This window comes from Schistocerca nitens, chromosome 2, assembly GCF_023898315.1.
Source record: "Schistocerca nitens isolate TAMUIC-IGC-003100 chromosome 2, iqSchNite1.1, whole genome shotgun sequence".
Taxonomy (NCBI): domain Eukaryota; kingdom Metazoa; phylum Arthropoda; class Insecta; order Orthoptera; family Acrididae; genus Schistocerca; species Schistocerca nitens.
Window position 1 is genome coordinate 1,165,123,572 of NC_064615.1, and position 14,683 is coordinate 1,165,138,254.

The following is a 14,683-nucleotide window of genomic DNA, read 5'->3' on the forward strand; positions in this document are numbered from 1 at the left end:
CTACATGAATGTCCATGGGTGAAGGTCCACGAGCCTGATTGTCCTGGGGTCGATTCCGGCGCGAAGCAAAAGGCCTGGAATTTGTGTGATTGTCTGATCGAAGCTTTTTCTGGCAAACACTTTGAACATGTCCCTTCTTTTGACAGTAAAAGCAAATAGCTTGGCGTGACGGGCAATTTTCACGCGAATGTCTAGTTGCACACCGCGGGCATGATTTCACTGCAGTGGCTTGCTTACGCGGCGCACGGGTTTGCGAGCTAGGCTGCCGCTGCTGTGCGGACGGGCGCGAGGGCCGTGTAGCGTCCCGGGCAGCGCGGCCGGCGGGCCGGTTAATGTGACACACGGCTGGCGAAGTTTCAAATGATTCCTGAGCAAAGTCAAGTGTGTCTTGCCTATCCAATATGTCTATCACTTGTTGAAGGGAGGGATTAACTAGTTTCAAAATCTGTTCCCTTATGCGAACATCAGAAACGTTCTGTGCTATTGCATCACGCACCATAGTGTCTGAATAAGGAAGTCCACAGTCACATTCAAATGCACACTCCCTAGTAAGTCCTTGCAAAGTTGCTACCCACTCCCTATTAGTCTGACCGGCCGTACGTTTTGTACGAAAGAACGTATACCGTTTTGCAACTACATTTACTGTTTCTTTGAAATAGGCATCTAAAGCAGACAAAATTTCTTCGTAGGACAGAGTTGCTACGTCGCGTCGGGGAAACAATTTCACAATCACACGGTAGGTAGACACACCGACACAAGAAAGCAAAAACGGCTGCCGCTCATTACCTTGAATTCTGTAGGCTGCTAGATGGAAGGCAAATTGTCGGGACCACTCAGTCCACGACTCTTCGGCCGCCACGTATGGTCGAAAAGGAGGTGCAACAGCGTTTTGTGGCAGCGGTAGCGAAGAAGCGGCGGCCGCCGCATCGGTTTGCAGCGCACGTTGACCCTGGACGAGCTGTCCAAGGGCTTCCAATAACGCCTGCGTCTGCTGATTCTGCAAGCGAAAAAATTCGGACAGTACATCTGGAGATTGTGGCGAAGCCATGACACAAGCGAATCAGAGCAAAGTACAATCAATTTATGTAACGTGGGCGCGGCACCACTCCTCGGCGCCAAATAATGTTGTGTCTAGTTCACACAGCATAGACACAATGAGGTAGCTAGGTGCACGCTAAACTAACGCAGACGGGCTTGAAGTACTGGAACAGGAGACTTATTAATGCACTAAAGAAAAGTACGTAGTTTTATAATACTTAACTTTATTCTCTTGTTGGAATACATCTCTCTTGAATATTAGGAAGCTATAAGCACTGATACAAATGGCGCCTTGCTAGGTAGTAGCTATGGACTAAGCTGAAGGCTATTCTATCTGTCTCTCGGCAAATGAGAGGAAGACTTGGTAGGTCTGGTCGCAAGCTATGTCTTCCGTACAACTGGGGCGAGGTCTAGTCCGTGTCTTGTGACCTGCCATGTGGTGGCGCTAGGTTTGCGATCACACAGTGGCGACACGCGGGTCCGACATGTACTACAGGACCGCGGCCGATTTAAGTTACCACCTAGCAAGTGTGGTGTCTGGCTGTGACACCACACTACAACAGATCGACGTCAGAGATATAGGTCTATAGTTTTGCGCATCTGCTCGACGACCCTTCTTGAAGACTGGGACCACCTGTGCTCTTTTCAATCATATGGAACCTTACGTTCCTCTAGAGACTTGCGGTACACGGCTGTTAGAAGGGACGCAAGCTCTTTCGCGTACTCTGTGTAGAATCGAATTGATATCCAGTCAGGTCTAGTGGACTTTCCTCTGTTGAGTGATTCCAGTTGCTTTTCTATTCCTTGGACACTTATTTCGATGTCAGCCATTTTTTCGTTTGTGCGAGGATTTAGAGAAGGAACTGCAGTGCGGTCTTCCTCTGTGAAACAGCTTTGGAACAACGTGTTTAGTATTTCAGCTTTACGCGTGTCATCCTCTGTTTCAATGCCATCATCATCCCGGAGTGTCTGGATATGCTGTTTCGAGCCATTTACTGATTTAACGTAAGACCAGAACTTCCTAGGATTTTCTGTCAAGTCGGTACATAGAATTTTACTTTCGAATTCACTGAACGCTTCACGCATAGCCCTCCTTACGCTAACTTTGACATCGTTTAGCTTCTGTTTGTCTGAGAGGTTTTGGCTGCGTTTAAACTTGCAGTGAAGCTCTCTTTGCTTTCGCAGTAGTTTCCTAACTTTGTTGTTGAACCACGGTGGGTTTTTCCCGTCCCTCACAGTTTTACTCGGCACGTACCTGTCTAAAACGCATTTTACGATTGCCTTGAACTTTTTCCATAAACACTCAACATTGTCAGTGTCGGAACAGAAATTTTCGTTTTGATCTGTTAGGTAGTCTGAAATATGCCTTCTATTACTCTTGCTAAACAGATAAATCTTCCTCCCTTTTTTTATAATCCTATTAACTTCCATATTCAAGGATGCTCCAACGGCTTTATGATCACTGATTCCCTGTTCTGCTCTTACAGAGTCGAAAAGTTCGTGTCTGTTTGTTATCAGTAGGTCCAAGATGTTATCTCCACGAGTCGGTTCTCTGTTTAATTGCTCGAGGTAATTTTCGGATAGTGCACTCAGTATAATGTCACTCGATGCTCTGTCCCTACCACCCATCCTAAACATCTGAGTGTCCCAGTCTATATCTGGTAAATTGAAATTTCCACCTAAGACTATAACATGCTGAGAAAATTTATGTGAAATGTATTCCAAATTATCTCTCAGTTGTTCTGCCACTAATGCTGCTGAGCCGGGAGGTCGGTGAAAGGAGCCAACTATTAACCTAGCTCGGTTGTTGAGTGTAACCTCCACCCATAATAATTCACAGGAACTATCCACTTCTACTTCACTACAGGATAAACTACTACTAACAGCGACAAACACGCCACCACCGGTTGCATGCAATCTATCCTTTCTAAACACCGTCTGTGCCTTTGTAAAAATTTCGGCAGAATTTATCTCTGGCTTCAGCTCTGAAAAAGAGACTGCAGTGTTCTTTCCAAGATCATGCTCCGATTCTAATGACCTCGTTCGTCGTCGATGGTATGTTAAACCCTAATCTTCCTTCCCTTTGACCGCCAAACTTGAAAGGCAAAAGTGCGGGCTGGAACAAGGAAAAAATCCAGTAAAAATGGACTTCAAAATGCATACCATAACGGCTACGAAATGCCTTACGTGTCGCAAACAAAGGGCGACATACAAAATAGTGTCTTCTTCAGAATAGACATATACAGGTCTCTGCTACATAGCGATTGCTAATGATAGAGGCTACGATGGGTCGGCTAATGAGGTGGCGAACGTTACAGTTGCTATCGAAGAGGGCTGCCACCAGCCGGGCGCGGCGCTTACGTCCTCTTTACCCAGGGGCCACTGTTGTCGCGTTGTCGTCCTGGAGGGAGGACTGTCAGCGTGCGATTGGCTGACCTCTTCTCAAGCCGTCTCTTCTCTGACGTGTTGGCGCTGACTTTACACCGTAACAAGTACCATTCTAGACACGAGATGCAATCAGGTGTATATCTCATTAAGGGTACTACGAATGCAATTAACCTGTTGGTGGGGTAGTTTGGCACCGTGCGTGGCAATGAGTGAGTGTGGTGCGTAAAAATCTCTGAAATATCGAACAAGAAATACTCATAGGTAAAACTAAATAATATATGACTTACGAATGTTACCATATATTGACGGTGAAATGTTATGATGACAGAGTCCTCAACGTTTCTCATCCATACTGTTGTGGCTGGAAGTGGATAATCGTGGTTGGCAGATATCTCAGTACAATGCGCAATGTGGAACACTTCGTACTCTATGGCTTTCGAACTTTACAGTATTAGTGAGTATAATCGCTTATACAATCTTCACCCTGATCCACCCATATTGGCATTAATATTACGTTACGCGTTTTTAATTCCGGGTAGCACCACGGGGCCGATACTAGTTTAGTAATATTGTCTTAACATTATTTAAATGAAGCTGGAAAGGAAGGGAAGTTACTTTATTTCATTAGGCATTTATTTTTCTTTGCGTATACATAAGTATAACATCTTGTTTTCTCAATACTTCCTTCTAAACCATATTTGCAGTTTCCCTGAGCGACTGTAAACGAAGAAATGTGAGCACGCTACGTACAGTACTCCGTCAGAGAAACATGATTCCATTAAGTTAACGCCACAGTACTTGAATGTTTGCTCCTAAGCTTTGTTGATGGTCATACAGTATGCTAATTTAAATGGGAACTGCAGTTGTCTTAAGTTGAAGGCCAACCCACATGACAATAGGGTGTTTGTGGTATAAAAACCATCTGACTATTTTGTTTAGTAGTCATTATACTCGCTCCGATGATGTTACTGTGGAGCTGCGTGATGCAGAGTCTTGTGTCATTACATAGTTTTGGCGAATTTAGATCGCACAGTAAAATGACTCGCGAGCCAACCTTCAATTTGAGGCATTGCAACAGCATTCCAGGTATATTCAACGAACTAAAAAATTCGCTTGGAAAATGTACACTGGCATTATCATCAGTCACTGAATCGATTGAGATGGAAGATGTTTCTGGTCCCAGGATGAGCTCTTGGACTGTGGACTGTCTTGTTGATTTCGTTGACAATTTCGCTTTTCAGCGCCCATAACCAGTCTGAATTGGTGTAATTGTTGGCGATACCCGTTATATATGGATTATAACATTATTACAAAAATCATGTGTGATTCTGAAATGGACGGAATTTGCGTCTGCTGGTTATGTGCCTTCTCCTATAGGTTTCGGCCAAATCCTTGCGCTCTTACGTCTCCTGATGTTTGGTTTCTCACATACGTTGTTAATCTGAGTACCTTTATTTGCAACCATATGAAAGACTTCTTTATGCAGGCATTTGTTTCCTCCACTGCTGTCGATTTCGGAAAATCTAGGAGCCTTTGGCAATAATCGCTTGGCAAAATTAATCAAACACCTCCCATTAAACTGATATTATCCGGTACGTCCTCCAGTGTTCCAATTAATAAAAAAAATGAAATAATATATTCGCACCTGCACAGTAAAGTTCGTAAGACACAGAGTATACAGCTTTTCCTAAGCGTATTTATTGCTCCATATTTCGCGGATTTTTGCTCGTCACACTCACTTACCACTACGCACTGTGGCAGAGGGTTGTCATGGAGAAAAGTCTATTAGGACGTGAACATACAATCCTGAAATGAAATGTAAGGAATCAGTGGACATGAAATCCAAAAAATACAATGAAATTAAATTATATAAGTGATTAATGTAATTAATAGAGGAAAAATCAGTCACGCAGTTATCTTGAAGAAGTCTTGCACAAATAGCTGACTACAGGAACTTCTGGTCTGAGGCACAATATGCACCAGTTTTCACGTGTTATGATGAATTCATTGTCTTCAGTGCTTCCAGTAGGTTCTGCATCAATACCACGTTTTATGGGAAGGCTACTGCTTTCTAATAAAGTAAGTTTGTCAAACCAGGGTAACATATGTCAACACAGTTTCAATCACAAGTTACAAGAAAACTCATGTTGGTTTCTATAGATGATATTTTAGCATTTATTTATTACTATGATTATTTATTATTACGATTAATTTTGCCTGCTTATTCACTGGTTATTATTATTTTTGCATAGATCATATTCTCTTGGAACGAAATATAAAAACAGAAATTAATTTCTAATATTCTTATTTTTATTCTCATGGAGTGGATACCATCATTTCTTTGCTTATTAAAAAAATGAATTTGTATATAGTCATATAAAATAATTTAGTGAACATAATATAGGTTATAGTAATATTAACAACTATTACGCTGTATCATTACAAATGTGTTAGATTTTCAGCCTTTATTACGTCACAGAAAGTAAATATAGCTTCAGTATGTACAGAATATCAGAAACCAAATTTTGTCATTCCAATATGGTAACAGCTATAATTTCTACATTAGAATTTATTTCAACTCCAAGTTCAGTCTTTGTATTCAGGAATTTGGTAAAGCAATCTGACAACTTAAAATTTTGTAGTTAATATTGTAATGTTTTAAGTCTGAGTAAAAACTTACAGTATTAGAAATGCAGTCTGGATTCATAATTGAGTGAAAAAGCTATTCATTGGTAATAGATTTCTAATGAACAGATATACAGTCTATCAGCCTATAAGAAACTAAACTCCACCCGAACAGGCCCAAGGACGTTGGTAATTTTTAATGGAGCATGTGTGGGAATAGTCAGTGAGCTCATAAGAATATTTTTCGACCCAAACTAGGTCAGCCCAGATCTCTAATTTGAGGTGATCAGATCCATAATAGCCGCCCGGGATTAGCCGAGCGGTCTCAGGCGCTGCAGTCATGGACGGTGCGGCTGGTCCCGGCGGAGGTTCGAGTCCTCCCTCGGGCATGGGAGTGTGTGTTTGTCCCTACGATAATTTATGTTAAGTAGTGTGTAAGCTTAGGGACTGATAACCTTAGCAGTTAAGTCCCATAAGATTTCACACGCATTTGAACATTTGAAAATCCATAATATGAATGTCAAAGCCTCAAAAATTTGTGATAATATTTTTATAGCAATGTCTGTTACATTAGATTTGATTGGTAATTGAATTGCATTTCCCAAATAAGTAAGATTTTGACTTTTAACAGCATTATTAGTACTTCTTCTTACATTCTCTATAACAGACAACGATGCTGATGTACGATGAAACTCCTGCCCAACACTAGCAGGTGCTGTTGCTCATGGAGTAGATTTTCAGTAGATTTATTATGTTTTTTGTTACATTTAGGATGTGTAGCCACACTTAGCACCAACGTCTTTAGTAGTCATTAATTATGAATGGTGATATTACTGGGCAAATGTATGGGTATATATCCACACAAAATTCATGTGGGCTGCTAGAAGAAACATTAAATTTCTATCATTTGGTGTGGCATTAGTATGATGATGAATTTCCTATTAAAAACTCTTTGGTGGGAGAAAAAGAAACTAGCAAAGTATCAAAAAATCGGTAGATGGAGAGAAATAATTGTATGCAGAAGTTTTCAAATAGTTCAAATGGCTCTGAGCACTATGGGACTTAACGTCTTAGGTCATCAGTCCCCTAGAACTTAGAACTATTTAAACCTAATTAACCTAAGGACACCACACACATCCATGCCCGAGGCAGGATTCGAACCTGCGACCGTAGCAGTCCTGCGGTTCCGGACTGTAGTGCCCAGAACCGCACGGCTATCGCGGCCGGCAGAAGTTTTCACCTCGATTATTTGATCTCATCTCATTATGATTCTTTCTTAGAAAAACAGAAAGATGTGTAACCTAGATGGATGTAAAAGTACTTCCTCTGCTCCTAATGTGACTGCATCTACAGTAATCCCTGCCGTTGGGAACTTTCTAGTAAAAGTGGGAAACTGCCTGAAAATCCCTGTGTGGCAGGTGAAATTAAGCCCAATCTTTTTATTAAAAGACACAAGGGAGGCTTCACAAATACTAATCAGATGAGAGCTGCACTCGAATAAAACTGATATATGATGGACCTAAAAATATGTATAATTGCAGCATGTGGGTATGCATAAAAAATATAATGACTGGTTCTTTATCAGAGAAACTGGTAATGACGAAACAGTTTGTATCCAGGTCTTTGACATAGTGATGTTTGCTCCTCTCTTTCGGTCTTTGTCAGTTTCTTACTCTATAGGGGCCTCACATATGGTTGGAAACGGTACCTGAAAAATACTTTGAATAACTGTAAATAGGATAGGGAATTACTGTCTACTGAATGTACTAACAAGCTACTGTAGTAAGATGGATTATATTCTTGATAAGATTCGTTCACATTCATGACGACCAAGTTCTTTATAATCTCCATAATTATATTTAAAATCTTAACTATACAAAATTTCCTTGCTAGCAGTTGTCTTTAAGAGTTCGTCAGTATCACAGTTTCCGTAATTAGAAAAAAGTTCGCCGTTGGAAAATTTAATGATTGTTGCTCATCAGAAAAGTGTATGTCATGAAACAGCCATAGCAGTCTTTATCAGTTCTTCACACGTAAATATTAATGCACCTGCCACATGATATTTATCATAAATGCCAGTACGAAAAACGTTTAGCAGGAATTCAGATTAATTTATTCGACATTTATGTTGCTCCAAAATTGAAGTCCTGTACAGCTCACAACGAAAATATAACCGAGTTCTACAGCAGGCAGAGGGCAGAAAGACATGGAGACTGCATTTATAAACTGAAAAGCTTGTGCCCCCAGCAACCTCATGCAACCATACAGATTATGTTTATTAAAACAGATTATTGCCTTGTCGTTTCGTATTTCGCAGTTGGAAAGGAACATTTTCCTGAGTGAAGCCCAGCAATAAGTATCATCCGATCTTATAAAACAAAACAAACAGAAATTTTTAAAGGAATCATGTGCACACCTAAATGCTTTTATGGAACCATTCAAAAGCGGATTATTGCTGAAAATTTCGTGATACAAAACCCAAGTGCCATACCACATCACTGATTGCTAGATTATATAATAATTACAATTTCAAGACTAAGTCAGAACCTAGAAGTAGATAATTTACATAGTTTTTATGTTTTGCATAGTGTTAGATTTTACCAAAATTATTCATTCAATATTGAAAAATATGGAAAAATCAACTCTGCTGCAAGTGTATTATACGTATATACAATTTCAGGTTTCTGCCAAACCTGGAGTTTACATTTCTGTTTCCTACAGCTCCTAGAAACATAACATAACGTGCAATAACTCCAAAAATATTTACGTCACATTTTCCGCAAAACCTCCAAAATCAAGACGTTTGAATAACATTAATAGCGCTGAAAAGGTGATTACGAGTTTAAATTCGCGAGTAGAGTACTGAACGACGCACATATAGTATTCAATAAGAAAGAGATAAACACGTTAAACGTTTTAAATACAATGCAAGGTAAAACATATCGGACATCACACTAAAACAACTTGTAGTGGCAATTAAGAATGCAAAAAACTGCAAAATTGAATAGCAATTAAAAATCTGCCATAGGTTACAAAATAAACACACTTCTAGAGAAGGAACTAGTGAGATATGAAGATAACTGTAGTCTCAAACAAAATGTTTCAAAGGCAAAAAGCAATATAAACAAAAAAATTAGAGAGAATCAGCTAATAACCACAAAAGCAGATAAAGGCCACACGATTGTAAATGTGAAAGATACTGAATACGTGCAAAGCACTCTTTAAATTTTTTACAGAAAATAACATAGTTCACAACTTAACACAAACTCAAATAAAACAGCTGCATATGAAAATTAAAGGACAGTTAAAGAAAATATATTTCTTCCAGACAGAATATGAAAAGACATACATCACCATCCCAAACTACAGTACATAAGGAAAGATGTTCAATCAGACCAGTAGTTAACAGTATGAACAGTCTTGCACACAAACTATCTTAAAACTCATTTTTTTTTATAAAATTTACTTCGCAATTGAAGAAACTGATACTTTAACGAACAGTACCACATTAATCACTGAAGTAAGAGTAATAAATATTCCATATGGTGCCCACTTTATATCACTAGACTTCATCAAGCGGTATTCTAATATCCCTGTTAAAGTAGCCATTGCTGTCACAAACAATAATTTATTAAAGCACAAAAAATTTATTCAATTTATAGAGTTACTGAACCTCAACTAGAATTATTTTACATACACTGCCAATATTCATCAACAATCAGATCGACTAGCCATAGGCTCATCCATACATGACACAGTAGCAGACATTATCATAAACCATCTAGAAGAAAAAATATTCAGCACCCAGGAACACTGCTTAAAGACATAGAGCATTACAAAATACAAGTAGCAGATACGTTATTTATAGCCAAAGGTGACATCACTAACATCAAAAACTTGATCAGTTAGGGGCGCAAGAGAATAATTTCACAGCTGATTATCAGAAACATAATAGCAGTCATCTGTGTACAGAAAATCACAACAGGCACAATATCAAGATATACAGCAAAAGACAATATCCAGCATCACAATTGCTGCCACATCATTTCATCCATATATACACAAGAAGACTGCATACAAAACGATGGTACAAACATCAAACAAAATTCCATTGAACAAAGAACGTAGAGAGAGGCAAATTGCAGTGGCTACAAACTTCCCCAGCTCAGTGATAGGCAAAATACATAAGGAAACAGCAAAAGGGAAAAAAATTCCTGGCTCTTCTGATGGAACTAATAATACCTTACTTAGGCAGCATTTCTCAAAAAAATAAATAAATAAATAAATAAATAAATAAATAAATAAAAATTAAAAAAATAAAGAAACGCAAATCTACTTAAATCACATAATGTGAACGTAGCTTTCTCCATAAACTACAGCATAAATTAGTGCACATCTTAAAAAATAAGAAATATAAATTCTCAGACTCCCGAATATACAAAAATACATGTAGAACTAGCTCAACTTAGTACATAGGCCAGACTGGTAGAAAATTTCGTACTACGTCCCCTGATCGCAACTGGTATGCACATAAGCAGTTCATAAATTCAACAATGGCAATAGACATAAAAAACGTTGGACATAATTCAGAAACATAAAAGAAGTTCTTGAGATACTCTGTCACTTTCATAAAGAACATACAGTGGATTTAATGGAAGGAATTTTTATACATCATAAAAAGCAAGGAGAAAAAATTCTCAATAATAAAGTGGATAGTGAATCAATAAATTTTCTCAAATATTTCTCCTGCATATAATAACTGTAGTAAATTCCAAAAATGTGTTCAGTTCTTCTTACACTCTACTCAGTACCTTCACAAAAAAGTATAAAATAGAATACAAAGCATAACTGATAATTTAAAAGTCAGTAATTGCCAATAATGGTAATATAAAAGTTGTAAGTGACAACTTTACGTAAATAATGTAATCCAGAGATAATGTCTGACTGTATCCAAACCCTTCGTGAAGCTGTACTAACATGATATCCTTGTAGCTTATTTTGATTTCACAAGCGAACAGTCCGAGTGATAGTTTGCATGTGTGTGGGTTTCTGTGTAATGGAGGCAGTACAGTACCTGCAAGTAGGCAGACAAAAATACAATTTCTTACATAACATGTAAAAAATCGCAAGATTTATTGTTGTGGGTTGGCAGGAGAGCCAACACCGTTTTATTAGAGGAAGCCGAAAGGCACGCGTTTTAGCTCACGCAGGCTGGCGTGAGGTCTGGAACAGGTCAAGGAAATTAGAATTTAGAAAAACGGACGTAGCTGGTGGAATACTTAACTTTAATCCATTAATGATGAGCGTCGCTCTTGACTGTACATGGTTCATAATATCAATAGTAACTGAACATGGCGCCTTGCTAGGTCGTAGCAAATGACGTAGCTGAAGGCTATGCTAACTATCGTCTCGGCAAATGAGAGCGTATTTTGTCAGTGAACCATCGCTAGCGAAGCCGGTTGTACAACTGGGGCGAGTGCTAGGAAGTCTCTCTAGACCTGCCGTGTGGCGGCGCTCGGTCTGCAATCACTGATAGTGGCGACACGCGGGTCCGACGTATACTAACGGACCGCGGCAGATTTAAAGGCTACCACCTAGCAAGTGTGGTGTCTGGCGGTGACACCACATTTATCTTACCCAATTTTCCGATTTCAGTATCATAATCTCGGAAAGATAACCACAGTTCAAGAGAGGCAGAGCAACACACATGCAAACTTGAGTCAAAACACTTACGAGTTAATATTTGCACTTGATAACGAGAAGAAATTCTTCACACGTATCGTCGTAAGCATGGAAAACCTGTGCACTGTTTCATTATTTGAATCAAAAGAGTGCACACATACTAAAATTATCAAAGAAGATTTTAACGATCCATCTGGCAAATACTGCTCTTATAATGGGATAAGGTATGTCACAAATAATAATATGTATCAGATAATGAGACGAAAGAGAGAGATGCAGAAGAGTAATGACAGAACTGCATTTAGAGCGGTCTGACATTGTTTGATTGGCAGCATGGATCATCTGGAGTCTCGATTAGCATCACAAGTAGGGGCTACCATCGATAAATTAGCAGAAGAATTAACGCGGCTGCCGAGGAACAGAACGATCGAAATACTTACCCGACGTAGCAGCTGCTTTCTTTATTCTTTTGACGCTTCGCCACAGAGTAACAGATTTTACCAGCATGGCGCCTTAACTGTAGGTCAATACGGCAGTGCGACAGACAACACCGAGCGCGGAAGGACGTTTTGGCTCCTCAAAGTGCAGCTGAAGCGTTCGGGTGGCTGGTCAACCAGAGGACCAGAGGCCTATTCGAGTACTCGTATCTAGTAAAACACAGTCGACTTAGAAGAGTTGAACTTATTTTTATGACCTATTTAAAGGGAATTTTTGCAGCAGGTTCTGAAGGAGCCACTATGTGTTTTTACCGTCAGTTTTACTCACAGGAATACGAGGTGTGGCTAGAAAAAAACCGGACTAGTACTGGTGAAACAATAAAACGAATGCAATAAGGCTGAAAGTCGCGTGGCCTGTCACGTGACTCTCGCTCCGCCTTCTGCTCGAGTTTCATCTGCCTCCTGCACTTAGTCTGCCCGTGGCGTCTGTTTTAAGTAGTTGACGTTTTGTCTGTGCGTCGGAAAATGTTGAGTGTACAGAAAGAACAGCGTGTTAACATCAAATTTTGTTTCAAACTAGGAAAATCTGCAAGTGAAACGTTTGTAATGTTACAACAAGTGTACGGCGATGATTGTTTATCGCGAACACAAGTGTTTGAGTGGTTTAAACGATTTAAAGATGGCCGCGAAGACACCAGTGATGACACTCGCACTGGCAGACCATTGTCAGCAAAAACTGATGCAAACATTGAAAAAATCGGTAAACTTGTTCGACAAGATCGCCGTTTAACAATCAGAGCAGTGTCTGAGTTAACAGGAGTTGACAAGGAAAGTGTCGAACAAGTTTACCGATTTTTTCAATGTTTGCATCAGTTTTTGCTGACAATGGTCTGCCAGTGCGAGTGTCATCACTGGTGTCTTCGCGGCCATCTTTAAATCGTTTAAACCACTCAAACACTTGTGTTCGCGATAAACAATCATCGCCGTGCACTTGTTGTAACATTACAAACGTTTCACTTGCAGATTTTCCTAGTTTGAAACAAAATTTGATGTTAACACGCTGTTCTTTCTGTACACTCAACATTTTCCGACGCACAGACAAAACGTCAAGTACTTAAAACAGACGCCACGGGCAGACTGAGTGCAGGAGGCAGATGAAACTCGAGCAGTAGGCGGAGCGAGAGTCACGTGACAGGCCACGCGACTTTCAGCCTTATTGCATTCGTTTTATTGTTTCACCAGTACTAGTCCGGTTTTTTTCTAGCCACACCTCGTATCTCTATGCGTGCAGGTGGGCCCTTGCTAACGGAATTGGCTCCGTTTCAGTTAAAGCGCCATGTGGACGATTATTTGTAGCTTGATAATACCTATTGTGCCACAAAAATCGGGGAAATACCTCTAACGAATATCATTGCGCCATCGTCATGTCAAGGCCACGTAGCGAACATTAATTTTAATTAATGTTCCAATTTCCGCACTTAATAACTCCTAAAGCTTTTCAGTTAATTTTTGTCTTTGATGACGCCTTCTACTATATTTTACGTGTTTTTTTTTTATCTTTGTTGCGAGTACGGCTCCACAAGGAGATGTCAATTACTTAAAAGTTGGCCAAAAATAAAAAATAATAAACGTCGCTATCATATTGCATAAACTTTAGTTTCTTATTTAACTGCTATAACATTTTACTTTGTACATAGAATAGGAGCAGAGAACCATATTTGGGATTGTACTGCTGTCTAAAATAACAGAGGAAATGAAATACACCGCCTGACAAAAAATCCGAAGCCCACGGAAGGGAAGGGGAAACGAAATGACCTTCACGGCTTGAGATGGAATGTAATGTTATTTCAGTGATTACAATATCGAGTCAAATTTACAATGAACTTGGCAGCATGAGCCCTCTTATCAATATGACGTCGCGCCCCGTCGGGCGTCGATGCATCCACTGGTTCGGATGGGAAGACTGTCATAAAGCCGTTGTGTACTCTAGTGAGGCAAGCCGAACCACGACTGCTGTAACTGGTGCTGGAAGTTTGCACCGGGATGGTGCTGACGTCCGAGCTGGTCCTACACTTGTTTTATTGGGGACAGATCTGGCGATCTTGCTGGTCACAACAGTAATACAACACTGTCGCACGAGAGGTAATACACGAGGAAGCAGGATGTCCGTAAAGTACAGTTGTGTCCTCAGAGTTCCCTCAGTCAGCACCAGCAGTCACCTGAAGTCATGACCGATGGCTCCCTGCACCAGGAGCGACACGGCTGCACCTCTCCAAAGCACTGGAAGAATGGGACCGCTGCCAAGTCGCTGTCACACTCGCCGACGGTGGTCATCTGGGATAGTGCATTCATCGCTGAACACATTGCGAACCCATTCATCAGCAGTCCTTGCTTATTGGTCACAGCACCACTTCACATACAGCCGTTTGTGTTGTGGTGTTCATGGCGCAATATATGCATGGGTCGGTAACTCGATAGTGCCCCTGCTGCTGTTTTCCGATATGGGCGTCCAC

At 40.2% G+C, this 14,683-nt stretch overlaps 1 protein-coding gene across 1 annotated transcript in view; it reads left to right on the forward strand.

Moving 5' to 3' along the window:
• The window catches only part of LOC126235626 (cilia- and flagella-associated protein 57-like), a 168,153-nt gene that overhangs the window by 7,603 nt on the left and 145,867 nt on the right, over positions 1-14,683 (forward strand). The gene's annotated exons all lie outside the window — the stretch shown is intronic.